Here is a 13287-nt window from a genome sequence, read left to right as displayed (position 1 = left end):
AACTAGATACTATTTATGGATTTATGGTTTGACAGGCTGTCAAGGACAAAAAAAAAAGCTTTTGAACTCTAGCTATTAACTCTGCTTGGGCTAATTAAGGGAAGATTACAACCCTCCCCTAAGGACAAAATTCCATTGTTAGAATTCAAATGCTATGTAGAGGTTGTTTTTTTTAAGTACCACCCTTTCTACACAGGAAATTGACACCACTCCCAAGTAAACCTACAGTCTTAGGAGTTTTTATATTCCATGGGTTTATAAACTACATAGATTATGAGTACATTTCAGTTATGCTTGTTCAGTATTTATTGTTCAAGTCTCATGTCACTCTGCCTCCCAACTATGGGTCAGCCTTCAGCCTCTCACAACTCTATCCTCCATAGAGCTGAATAGATCTGATCACATTCCTTCCTTTTTGTAAAGTTTAACGAATTCCCTATCAATAGAAGATAGAGTACAAACTCACATAAAACAGTCCCTCACCATCTGGCCCTGATCTAAATTTTCTGTCATAAACTATGACCTGTCTCAAACATTTTTTCTTCATGCATTCTTTGAACAAATATCCCTATTTAAAAAACACTCTTTCCGGGAGCCTGCGTGGCTCAGTGGTTGAGCGGCTGCCTTCAGCTCAGGGCGTGATCCCGAGGTCAGAGGTCAGACTCCCACATTCGGCTCCTTGCCGGGAGCCTGCTTCTCCCTCTGCCTGTGTCTGTGCCTCTTTCTCTCTGTCTCTCATGAATAAATAAAATATTTTTAAAATAAAAATTAAAAATACTCTTTCCTTGGGGCACCTAGGTGGCTCAGTTAAACATCCAGCTCTTTTTTTTTTTTTTTTTTAATTTATTTATGATAGTCACAGAGAGAGAGAGAGAGAGAGAGGCAGAGACACAGGCAGAGGGAGAAGCAGGCTCCATGCACCGGGAGCCCAACGTGGGATTCGATCCCGGGTCTCCAGGATCACGCCCTGGGTCAAAGGCAGGCGCCAAACCGCTGCGCCACCCAGGGATCCCAACATCCAGCTCTTAATCTCAGCTCAGATATTGATCTCAAGGTCATGAGTTCAAGCCATAATTAGGCTCCACGCTTTAAAAAATTTTTTTTCATTAAAAATTTCCTTTCCCTTCTTTACCTGTAGAACTTCTCACCTTGTATCAAAATACAAGTCTACTCTCAGTGAAGTGTTCACAAGTTTCAAGCAGATTAAAGCTTCCATCAATGTGATTTTATACTTATATTTTGTGGTACTGGTTATGAATTTTATCAATTTAATTTTTTTACATACGTACATTTCTGTGTTTTATTCATCATTGTATTTCCTACATCTCCTTACCAGTGTATGTCATATAATAGGCATGTAGTCTATGTTGATTTATAAAAGAATACATAAACTGTACAATATGTAAATTCTCAGAAGGGAAGAATGATCCTTGAGAATTAAATCTCTGTATATAATACATAAAAGATACAGGCACCCATGCCAAACTGGTTTTCATTAAATGTTTTCTAATAATTGTAACTTCACAAGTTAAATTAATAAAAGAACATTTACTGAGCACCTCCAGCATGTCAGACATTGCACCAGGTGCTTTACAGGCATTATCCTATTCAAATCTCATTTCATCTGTAAAATGAAATCACTCATTTTACAGATCTAAAAATCTGTAGTTTCTGAGATAGTAAGTATATAATTTCTTGCATGAAATGTCAGAGCTCAAATATAAAGCAAGATTTCTCTCAGTCAAAGCTACCAGTTCATGGCTTATAAATTTTTATAATAAGTCTTTCACATCATCTTTGCAGCAAAGGCCAAGTGTTTAAGAACATCTACATTTTAGAGTGCCAGTCAGCATAGTATATTAGAATATACCTTAGACTCAGATTGCCTAATTTCACAGTCTGTCCCCACCCCTTGATAAATCAAAGTATTTAACCTCTCTGCCTCTCCTTTCTCTCATCTATAATATGGGTAGAAAAATAGTATGTACCTCACAATATGGTTATTAGGATTAAAAGATAACAATCAGAAGAAGTGGTTATAATACTACAGTGCTTTATTTGAATATTCACTGAATACCTTTGTAAGACTCATGTTAGAAAATGCTACTAGAAACATTGTTTAAAATTGGCCTTAAGGGCAGCCCGGGTGGCTCAGTGGTTTAGCACTGCCTGTGTCTCTGCCCCTCTCTCTCTCTCTCTCTGTGTGTGTCTCTCATGAATAAATAAATATTTTTAAAAAATAAAATTTGCCTTAAAAAACATGAATTCAGAAAAAACTTCGTATCGTTTACAGAAAAAGTAGGTAGAGCAGGTATGTAGTTGTATGTAGACACTTCTCTTATTGGAATGATCTTTTTTAGCAGTTTACCTGTTGTGACCTTAAAGTTTCAGCTTTGTCTTAACTCTAATTTCTACTCTATTTCCTGATCTAGCATACTTGTTCAATCAAAACACTTCTCTCTAGACAGCAACTGGGTCTTTGGTTTTTGAGTGTTATCTCCCATGTGAATGATAAACTAGTAAGAATTCTGGGTAGCCAGTTTGATAAAGAAACTGAGTACCATTCAAGCTTATAAAGTAAAAACTCTCATATTTATATACCAATCACTCTCAAATCCACATAACAAAAGACATTTAAAAATTCATGGGATCCCTGGGTGGCGCAGCGGTTTGGCGCCTGCCTTTGGCCCAGGGCGCGATCCTGGAGACCCGGGATCAAGTCCCACGTCGGGCTCCCGGTGCATGGAGCCTGCTTCTCCCTCTGCCTGTGTCTCTGCCTCTCTCTCTCTGTGTGACTATCATAAGTAAATAAAAATTTTTTAAAAAATTCATTAAAAATATATAATCACAGCACTATATTCCTTCATTAAAGCAGACAATTAAGTTGAATGTACTTAGGATTGACCTGCTTTTTAGAGGGTCAATATCTAATATTTAGCTACCAATTCATATTGATCTGAACTTTAATAATGAATTCATACACATGAATAACAATATTAACTGCGGGTTTGATGATGTTCAATGACATTATTAACTACTGGTTTGATTTCAGTTATGCAGACGGGTCTGCAATTTACTCTTAATTTTTTTGCAATTTCATACACATACACAAAAATTCCACAGCAGGTTAATATCAAATACAAAGTTCCCTCTCTAAAACTTTCAGGAGAAGGAAAGAAGCTTAAAAGTTATTATACTTCACAGGTACTGAATGATAAGACTTGACTTTAACTGAGGTTATTTACATTTATTCTAATGTGTATCCAGTCATTCATTCATCATATTGAGTTCCTATTGTATGAAAGACCTATCTGAGAATACAAATTACATCCATTTCAGATATAACTGAAGCAATGTAAAGAGTGTGTGTAGAACCTAGGGCCAATTATTTGAACTATCTGACCTTTAATATTCTCATCTATAAAATGGGGCTGAAAGGAAATAGAATATGCTACCTGCAAAGTATGCACTTCAGCATATTGGTTATTTCAAGCTGTAGGTACTTAAAAAAACAGCAAATGCAAGGGAGGCTTTCCCCAAACCTCCCTTATCTACCTAAAACCAAATCCTCTACAAGGAACTCAGTTGTCATAAATCTCCTCCCCAGAGGAGTTTCAACAACCAGGGAGGCCTGACTCATTACGGGAGAGCAGATTAGATATTAACACCACACCCAGATAAACCTTGGCACAAACTATATTACTTCTTATCTATTCTTTTAAGGGCCCATTCATCTTTCCTAAAAATCACTTACTTTCCCCTAAGAGGCCTACATCTCTCTTCCCTTTTCCCTCCTAAAGTGGTATTTAATCCTGATTTTTTTTTTTTTTTTTTAGATTTTATTTATTTATTTGACAGAGAGTGCACAAGCAGAGGGGCAACAGGCAGAGGAGAGAGGGAGAAGCAGGCTCCCCGCTGAGCAAGGAGACGAGAACCCTGAGATCAAGACCCTGAGCCAAAGGCAGCTGCTTAACCAACTGAGCCACCCAGGCACCTCTGAATTCTAAAGCTACTTCTTTGAGTTATTCAGTTTTCCTAAATGTATACCTTGTATATATGGAGAACATATGTTTTTTTGTTTTTTGTTTTAAAGATTTTATTTATTTATTCGTGAGAGAGACACACAGAGAGAGGCAGAGACCCACACACAGGCAGAGGGAATGCCCCTAGGGTGCCTGATGCGGGACTCAATCCCAGGACCCCAGGATCATGCCCTGAGCCAGAGGCAGACGCTCAACCACTGAGCCACTCAGGTGCCCCTGGAGAACATATGTTAATAAGCCTCTATTTTTCTCCTGTTAATCTGTCTTTTATTTTAAGAGTTTCAGCTAGGAACTTAGAACATCAAAGAGAAAATTATTTTCTTCCCCTACCCTTTCTGGTGACAAAGGATGCAATTGCTGAGATACCCTATGCACTCTACAGCTCGCAGGTGGGACCCCAGAAGTACTGGCAGAAGCCAGAGATGGGTAAGAATTCTTACCAAATCAGCTTTCCCTGATCTCTCTGGAATGCCCAGTGGAGAGGAAGGTATAATTTCCTACTATCCCTTCCTTTCCAAATCAGATTAGCAGAAGAAAAACATTTATAATATTAGTTCTCCGAATTAAGATTCTTGGGAAATTTGGTTTTAGGGTACCCGTTAGTTATTGATCCTTGCTTCCTAAGGTGCAACTATTACCTTCCATTTGTCTCACTTTGTGCCCTAAGAATTTGGGTTGGCATTCTGTCTGCCTGGAGCATGCAGGTTATTGGTTCCTGGTTGTGCAAGTGGCTCAACCATCAGGTTAGGAGCCTCAAGAATGTGGAGTTAAGAGAATATAAGAAGAAATAATACAGAATAGGGGCTGGACAGAAATGTGAGTTGCACTCCATTGGAAGCCAGCATCCTACTGACTGTTGCTAGCTGTGGGGGGCAGGGGGTAGGATGAGATGGGGCCATGTCTCTTTCTTCTGGCTATTGTTAGTAGTGGTTCTGGACCCTGCGAGGCCTGCATCTTTTCTACCTTCTCTGGGGATGTCTCTTGCATCACAGTTAAGTCATAAAAGGCTTACTGATTTTGGTTTTGAGTCGATAGGTTTATCTTTGGTTTAAAAAAACAACAATTTTTTTGAAAAAAATATTTTTAAAAAGGAGTTCAATACTATCTGGAATATTTACTGTTTGCCCCAGTTGAAACCTGATAAGATATTTGAAAGGATTTTTTAAAGGAGCTCTATGGTAAGTTAGTTTAATTGGAAGCTGGTATCTGGAGCCTGATGGGAGCGGTTTTATAAGGTCCCTCTGTTCCATTTCATCCTGTTCCTCCCACGAGAACTTTTCAGTCCACTGAAATCCTCTTCTTGAACCCCTACTGGCTTTATACTCTGCCAACTCTGGCCATCTCCTTCTTTTTGGCGTGATTTTCCTGAGTATAATCTGGAATTTCATTGGCTTCTTCGGGAGACCTAAGTGCTTCCCAAACTGGCTCCAAGACCTCTCTCCCTTCCCATTGCTTCTGCTCCTTCCTCCTGCCAACTTCATTCAATCTTCCTGAATTCCTGATAGGCCCCTATCTCCCTCTGTCCACCCCTGCAAGGCTTCTCCCTCCCCACCTCAACCCTCAGATGCCTTCCATCACTTGAACTTTAAGCCCCCTATCCTCCACCAAGCTCTCAAAGAGAGTCAGAGACAATGACCCTGACACTAAAAAGGGAAAGGGAGCTATTTGGATATGGAGCAAATGAACTTAGAGTCTTCTCAGGCACCTGGCTGGCTCAGTCAGAGAAGCAGGTGACCCTTGATCTCATAGTCATGAGTTCAAAGCCCCATGTTGAGTGTAGAGATTATGTAAATAAATAAACTTAGAAAAAAAAGTCTTCTCAACAAATAAACTAGTGAGTTTTCTATCATTGTCCCTGATACATGACTAAGAATTTAAAAGAAAAGCTGGGGGCATCTGGGTGGCTCAGTGGTTGAGTCTGCCTTTGGCTCAGGTTATGATCACAGGGTTCTGGGATTGAGTCCCTTATCAGGACCTGCTTCTCCCTCTGCCTGTATCTCTGCCTCTCTGTGCCTCTCACAAATCAATAAATAAAATCTAATTAAAACAAAAAGGACGCCTGGGAGGCTCAGTGGTTAAGCAGCGGCCCTTGGCTCAGGGTGTGATCCCGGAGTCCCAAGATTGCCTTTCTCTGTCTCTCATGAATAAATAAATAAAATCTTCAAAAAAAAAAAATCTCATTTGTGTTTGTCTGTATGTTTTAGGTGTGTGGTATTTTTCTACCTCTGGATGGTCTTGCCAAAGAGTTTGTAAAAGAGCTCAATTTAATTGAATTATGGAAATAGGAGTATTATACTAATTTAATATTCTCTGAGAGAAATACAGGAACTAACGGAAATGTTAAGTTCACATGACTCAGGTAATCTTTGGCAAATAAGAATATTGTTTGTTTAGCTAAACAACAAAACCCAACCAAACAAAAAATGGATATATATCCAGAGTTGTCAGCATTAAATATAATGCAGACATAAAGCTCTTCTACCTGGGTTTCCTAGTCAAATAAGCACACGTTATCTGTTACAAAATTTGTCAGCAAGAAAAATAAGATGGCTAGCTGCTTAAATTCTCATAAAGTTTTCATGAGTAATCGAAATGTATTTTTTTCAAAATGTACTTATTTAAAACAAGTGAGTTAATGTAAAACTTTAAATGTTAAAACGTTTAAAAATATAAAAATTCACAAATAAACTTTTCAACGGTAATTCTTTTTTTAAAGATTGTATTTATTTATTCATGAGAGACACAGAAAGAGAAGCAGACACACAAGCAGAGGGAGAAGCAGGCTCCATGCAGGAAGCCCGATGCGGAACTCGATCCCGGGACCCCAGGATCTTGGCCTGAGCCAAAGGCAGAGGCTCAATTGCTGAGCCACCCAGGCATCCCAACAATAATTATCTTTTACAATATGTCTGCTTGAAATAGTTTTCCAAATCTCTTTGGTAACTTATGCCCTGAGAATTTTGCGAAGTGAAGTTAAATTTAAATGATGGATATTCAGTGAATATGTATATTATCACACATAAGGCAAATATAGAAACATTAATTACTAAATGTAAGTTAACCTACTTTTGGCCTCTTACAAAGCAACCAAGAAGCAGCTGCTCTTTCTGCTCATGGGTCCTGTCCCTGTGATTTAATAAAACCACCATTTTGTACCCCACCCCCCAAAACAACCAGAGATATTGGGTCTGTTAGTAAACATGTTCTGTGCCACAATGAAAAAACTGGATCATGGGGAAGCATATACCTGTAGAAATTAGGAAATGAAGTAATCATAAATTTGCCAATCTACAGAATATTAATGTGGGGACACCTGGTTGGCTCAGTCAGTAAACCATGTAACTCTTGATCTTGAGGTTGTAAATTTGAGCCCCATAATAAATGTGGAGATTACTTAAAAAAAGAGAGGGGGGGTGGTTGTAGTACACTTTTTCAGTTAACTAGAATATTGGTGTATGAAAAACATTTCACAATTACTTCCTTCCTAGTTTTCACTAGAATTAAGGTTTCTAAGAGTTAAGCACTCTAATATATGTAATTAAAAAACTAGAAATAAGGGGGGGGACTGTATACAAGGCAAGTAGGATGTATTTTGCTATGAAAAATCATGAGATAAGGGGAGAAGAAAAAAAGAGTAATTTTGTCCTAAAGTAGACTAATTGGTTGTTCCAGAATGAGGAAGAGTAGAGCAAAAGACAAGACAAAAACTAAATGGATACAGAAAGCTGGGAAGAGAGAGGAGAAACTTATTTTGAGTGGTCAAGTGGCTAAAACTGAATGCATTAATTATAAGGGAATTTTTATTCCCTTTTTAATTTTATTTTAAAATTAAATAATTTTAAAATTATTTAATAATTTAAATAAAAAATAAATTATTTATTTTTATTTTTTATTCCCTTTTTATTCCCTTTTTAATTATAAAAACGAGCCTTAATATAAAATATATACTGATGTAAAACTAGAATTGAATCTATTTCTCCTAAAAGAACAAAGCTTTCTTGAACTACGGGTCTACTCTTGATAAGACTGAATGGGTTTCCTTTATCTTTTAAGTAATCTGTCTAGAAAACAAAGATCCTGTGGGGTTTTTTTTTTTGTTGTCGTTCTTGTTAAAAGATTTTATTTATACATTCATGAGAGACACAGAGAGAAAGAGGCAGAGACACAGGCAGAGGGAGAAGCAGGCTCCATGCAGGGAGCCCTGATGTGGGACTCCATCCTGGACTCCAGGATCATGCCCTGAGCCCAAGGCAGCGCCCAACCCCACTGAGCTACCCAGGTGTCCCAAGATCTTGTGCTTTATCAAAATAACTTCTTGTGATTCCCATTTTATCAGGTCTTTGATTACTCAACAAAACAGTCTTCTCTACTAAAAGAGCTAAGATTTATATATATAACTATGTAACTTTCAGTTATTTGCCTTCAGTGTTTTGTCACCTAGGTTAAATGGATTTTCACAGCACTAGCTATGATCCCATTTAACCATGTGGTGTTTTGGGGGTTTTTTGGTTTTTTTTTTGTTTTTTTAAGATTTTATTTATTTATGTGAGGTGAGTGGGGGGAGAATGAGCAGGGGGGAGAGGCAGAGGGAGAAGCAGGCTCCCCAGAGCAGGGAGCCCAACGCAGAACTGGATCCCAGGATGCTGGGACCATGACCTGAGCTGAAGGCAGACACTTTACCAACTGAGCCACCCAGGTGCCCCTTAATCATGTGTCTTTTTAATATTGGCAACATTCTCAAAAATCAAATCCTAAATAAAGTCTTTTGAATGTGGAACTTTGTTTTGTTCCAGAGGGTCTCCAAAGAGAGATTTGTTCTCTCTCCTTATAAAAAAAGGAGAGATGTCAAACTAATTAGGCTAATTTGATACGCTAAATGATATAGAAAGCATTGGTAAATAAGTGTGTGTAACTTGCCTAGGTTATATTTGTATGGGTGGATGTTATTGTGTTCTAGAAATTGTATAAAATTTCTTAAAATCTGATATATCTGAATATAATGTTATCAGTCATAATTCCAGTTATCATCTCAAAATATGTCACAGAAATAACCAAATATCCTTGCATTAGAATGAACTCTCATCAGATCTTTAACCATGGCCTTTGACCATGGTCTTTTGTCATTTACAGATAGTTATTTTTTTACACTGATGTTTTCCTGAAAGCTTTTCCAAATTGCTGTGAACCAAAAATGCTTGTCTTAGGGCGCCTAGGTAGCTCAGTTGGTTAAGCGTATGGCTCAGGCTCAGGTCATGATCCCAGGGTCCTGGAATGGAGACCCCTATCAGGCTCCCTGCTCAATGAGGAGTATGCTTCTCTCTGCCTCCTCCTCTTGTCCTCTCACTCTCCCTCTCCCTTGCAAATAAATAATTTTTAAAAAAAATTTAAAAACCTTGTTTCAAAAAGATTCATGGAAAGAATTGTGACAAGTCCTCTGGAATACAGGTTTCTCATAACTTTAAGTTCACACCATTGAACTGGGTAAGAATTTCCAGAACTCCGTGGAAAAAAACTGAAGGTGGGACGCCTGGGTAGCTCAGCGGTTGAGCATCTGCCTTCAGGTCAAGGCCTGATCCCAGAGGCCAGGGATCGAGTCCTGCATCAGGCTCCCTGCGTGGACGCCCGCTTCTCCCTCTGCCTGCGTCTCTGCCCCTCTCTCTCTCTCTCTCTCTCTCTCTCTCTGTGTCTCTCATGAATAAATAAATAAAATCTTCAAGAATAAGATAAATTTAAAATAAAAGAAATAACAGTTCCAAGTAACTACTGAAGTTTGGCTAAAGAAAAAAAAATAGGATTTTGTGGGATAAAGCAATTTTTAAAAATGAAAGGGACATATTAAATCTGACAGTAGCCATAGCCAGTCATAATTTTGAAAGGTCTTAAATGCCACCCTAAATAATCTTACATGTATTTTGGAGCCAATAGAGTCACTGAGTATCTCCGAGGGAAGAGTAGCCAAGGACTACTCTTCTATCTTTAAGAAGCAATACGGAGGGGGTGGGGGGGATCCCTGGGTGGCTCAGCGGTTTAGCGCCGCCTTCAGCCCGGGTTGTGATCCCGGAGACCTGAGATCGAGTCCCTGCATGGAGCCTGCTCCTCTCTCTGCCTGTGTCTCTCATGAGGGGAGAGCCTGGAAGGGGGACAGATTGAAGGCCAGTTTGGAAGCCACCGCTATAATGCAAGTAAGAGGAGACAAGCACCACATTTAGCAAGGAAGTAGCGGGAATGAAAAAGGGCGGGCGATGTAAACCGAGACGCTGAAAAAGTAGAACCTACCCTCAGGAGGAAATGTTAGGATCAGAAACGTAAACCTCAAAGTCATTCCCTTGAAGGAAGCAAGCTGAGCTGACCAATGAAAAGAAGTAGGAGCACCAAAAAAAAATAAAAAATAAATAAGAAATAAATAAAAAAAAAAAAGAAGTAGGAGCACCAAGTGAGAAACCCTACCCAATTTCGTCTTTACCTATCAAAGTTGAATGTGGACTGCAAACCAAAAAAAAAACAAAAAACTTCTTGGTTCCATTTCAAAATACTGCATGGGACACAACAGAATAAAAGGTTCCGTCTCTGTGCTACAAAGTCAATGAAACGGTAAGGAGTGTGCTAGGCGAGGCCCACTTGGACGTTTACCGTCATCCTTCACCTCCTGTGAGCCGGCGCTCCCGCCAGGCGGTCGGCGGGTGGAGGGGACGTGGCGGGGAGCCTCGCGGCGGGAACCCTCCGCCCGCGCCCCGCGCCCCGCGCCCCGCGCACCTGCTCCCGCAGCCCCGCGCGCCGGCCTCCCACCCGCCCGTGCGCGTCCTCGAGGCCCGCGGGAGCCGGAGCGCAGGGGGCGTCCGCCGAAGGAGTGCGGGCCGCCGGCCCCCCGGGCTCCCGCAGTCCTCTCGGCCTCCCCCCGGCCGCCCCGCGCCCCCCCGAACCCCCGATGCCCCCCCCGCCCCGGGCGCCCGGACACGCGCGGCCCCCCGCGGCCGCCCGACACACCCCTTTCCCGGGCTCCCTCCCCTCCTCCCCGCGGCACATCCCGCACGTCGTCGCTCCGGGGCACGACGTGTCACTGGTCGGCTCCCGCGCTCGCGTAGCCGGGCCCCGCGCCGGCGTTACCTCGGCGCCCCTCCGCCCCCGCACACCTTGCCGTCCGCCGGCTCCGGGAGCTCGTCCCGGGCGCTGCCTCCCCGCCCCGGAGCCTCCGGAGCCGCCGCCGCCCCGCCCGCCGCCGCCGCCCCCAAGCCCGCCTCCCTCCCCAGGGGCGCCGCACGCTCACCTCCGGCGCGGCTCCACCCGCCGCGCGCACCCCCGGGGGTGGCTCCGCCCGGCGCCCGGGCCGCCCAGCCCGCTGGGTCCCCCGCGCCCCCGGCCGCGCCGAGCCGCCGGCTCCCGCCGCCCTCGCCGCCGCCAGCCCGGTGCGGCCCAGCGTTTCCGGGTTCCCGCGGTCCCGTCCCCCAAACGCTCCGGCTTCCGCCTCGGCCCGGGCAAACGCCGTTCCCGGCTCGGCTCGGCGGCCCCCGCTGCGCGCTCGGCGGCTGCGGCCCGAAGGCGCGGCGCCCTCGGCGGGGAGCTCCGCGGTGCAGGCGGCGCGGGGGTGGGGGGGCCGGCCCGAGGCTCTGGCTCCCGCCGGCGTGCGCGGCCGCCCGGGGCTCCGACTGCGAAACGGAGGGCAGAGGACGCTGGGCGTGAGCGCGGAGGCGGGATCCGCCGGACGGAGCGGTACCGGCGCGGCCTCCCGCAGGCCCGGGAAGGCCTGCTGCGCCCGACCGACCGCGCGGCCGCCCCGCCCCCCCCCGAGGCCAGCCCGAGCCCCTCCGTGCCCAGCTGAGCCCGACCGCGCGGCTGCCCCCTCCCCTCCGCGGAGGCCAGCCCGAGCCCCTCCGTGCCCAGCTGAGCCCGACCGCGCGGCTGCCCCGCCCCCCCCCCCGAGGCCAGCCCGAGCCCCTCCGTGCCCAGCTGAGCCCGACCGCGCGGCTGCCCGCCCCCCCCCCCCGGAGGCCGGCCCGAGCCCCCCGCTGCCCCGCCGGCGGACGCGCAGAACACAGAACACAAACGGAGCCCGAGGATCTGAGTCCCGAGGGCCTAAGCCCTTCCTGTCCTCAGGGATCCCTTGCATAGCTCTGCCTTTTTTTTTTTTTTTTTTTTTTTTTTAACATTTTACTTATTTATTCCTGAGAGACACAGAGAGGGAGCAGCAGGCTCGGTGCAGGGAGCCCTCGGCGGGACTCGACCCCGGGTCCCCAGGTCACGCCGCGGACTGCAGGCGGCGCTGAACCCCCCACCCCCGGGATCGCTGAGGGCCTTCCTGTGTCCTTGCTGGAAACCCTCAGCCACAGCAGCCCGTTCGGATGTTGGACAAGCCAAAATTACTCTTCTAGGTCCAGTTTGATCTTCAGAGTGTGGGCAGGACTATCCCTTTCCTCGTAACAGCGGCTACGAGTGAAGCCTACGTCTGTTTCTGTTGCACATGATTCAAGCTACCTCCACAGACACAGTGCAGGAAAATAAGTGTGTTACAAAAATAACCGGCTCTGAGGTTTTCTGTATTACGACCTTGAGAAAATCCCTGGATGTGGAAATAGATATTAGATCTTAACGTTTGTCCAAGTATTTTAGAAACAAAATATGGCTGGTACAGAATCATAATAGCTAGGCACTATTCTAACATAGCTATCTATATTTTTTGATTCAAAAAATAGGAGGTACTCAGTAAGTATGTATGGTTGTAAGGGGGAAGATATAAATGTCTTAGAAATACACCAGCAGGGGGCTCCTGGATGGCTCTCCGTGGTCTGCCTTCCTCTTGGGTGGTGGCCCCAGGGATCAACTGGTTGAGGTGCCTGCTTATGGGGGTCTGTTTCTCCCTCTCCCTCCCCTTACTCATGCTCTCTTGCTCACTCTCTTTCTCAAATAAATAAATAAAATCCTTATTTTTTTTAGTAATTTTCTACACGCACTGCAGGGCTCAAACTCATGACCGTAAGATCAATAGTCCTGTGCCTTTCCCACTGAGCCAGCAAGGTGCCCCAATGGCCTAAGACTCAATGAGAAAAAAGTAAAGAGCAAAATAAGAAAGAACAAAGATTATGGTGATACATATTTTTACAGGCTATCTGTCCATAACAGTTAAAATATAAAACATTTCAGTGCTTAGAGATAGACCTCAAGTTTCCAGGGGTCACTTCTACTTTTTTCCTATGCTATTATAGCACTTAAAATTATTGAATTGAGGGGACACCTGGGTGGCTCAGCGGTT

General features: G+C 44.1%; 1 protein-coding gene across 4 annotated transcripts in view; it reads right to left on the bottom strand.

The window, feature by feature from the left end:
- Positions 1 to 11431, bottom strand: part of SLC35A3 (solute carrier family 35 member A3) — a 54835-nt gene extending 43404 nt beyond the window's left edge. Inside the window, exon 1 of one of the 4 annotated variants that reach the window (XM_077905581.1) lies at positions 11308 to 11431. The gene's annotated coding sequence lies outside the window, so the exon portion shown is untranslated. Of the gene's footprint in view, positions 1 to 10506; positions 10705 to 11147; positions 11274 to 11307 lie in introns of those variants that run through there. The other 3 variants (XM_077905582.1, XM_077905583.1, XM_077905584.1) reach the window with 3 other exon arrangements.
- Between the last annotated feature and the right edge of the window lie 1856 nt (positions 11432 to 13287).

Source organism: Canis aureus, chromosome 8 (genome assembly GCF_053574225.1).
Source record: "Canis aureus isolate CA01 chromosome 8, VMU_Caureus_v.1.0, whole genome shotgun sequence".
Lineage (NCBI taxonomy): Eukaryota > Metazoa > Chordata > Mammalia > Carnivora > Canidae > Canis > Canis aureus.
The sequence above is the reverse complement of the archived record's forward strand: the minus strand, read 5'-3'. Positions and strand labels throughout refer to the sequence as shown.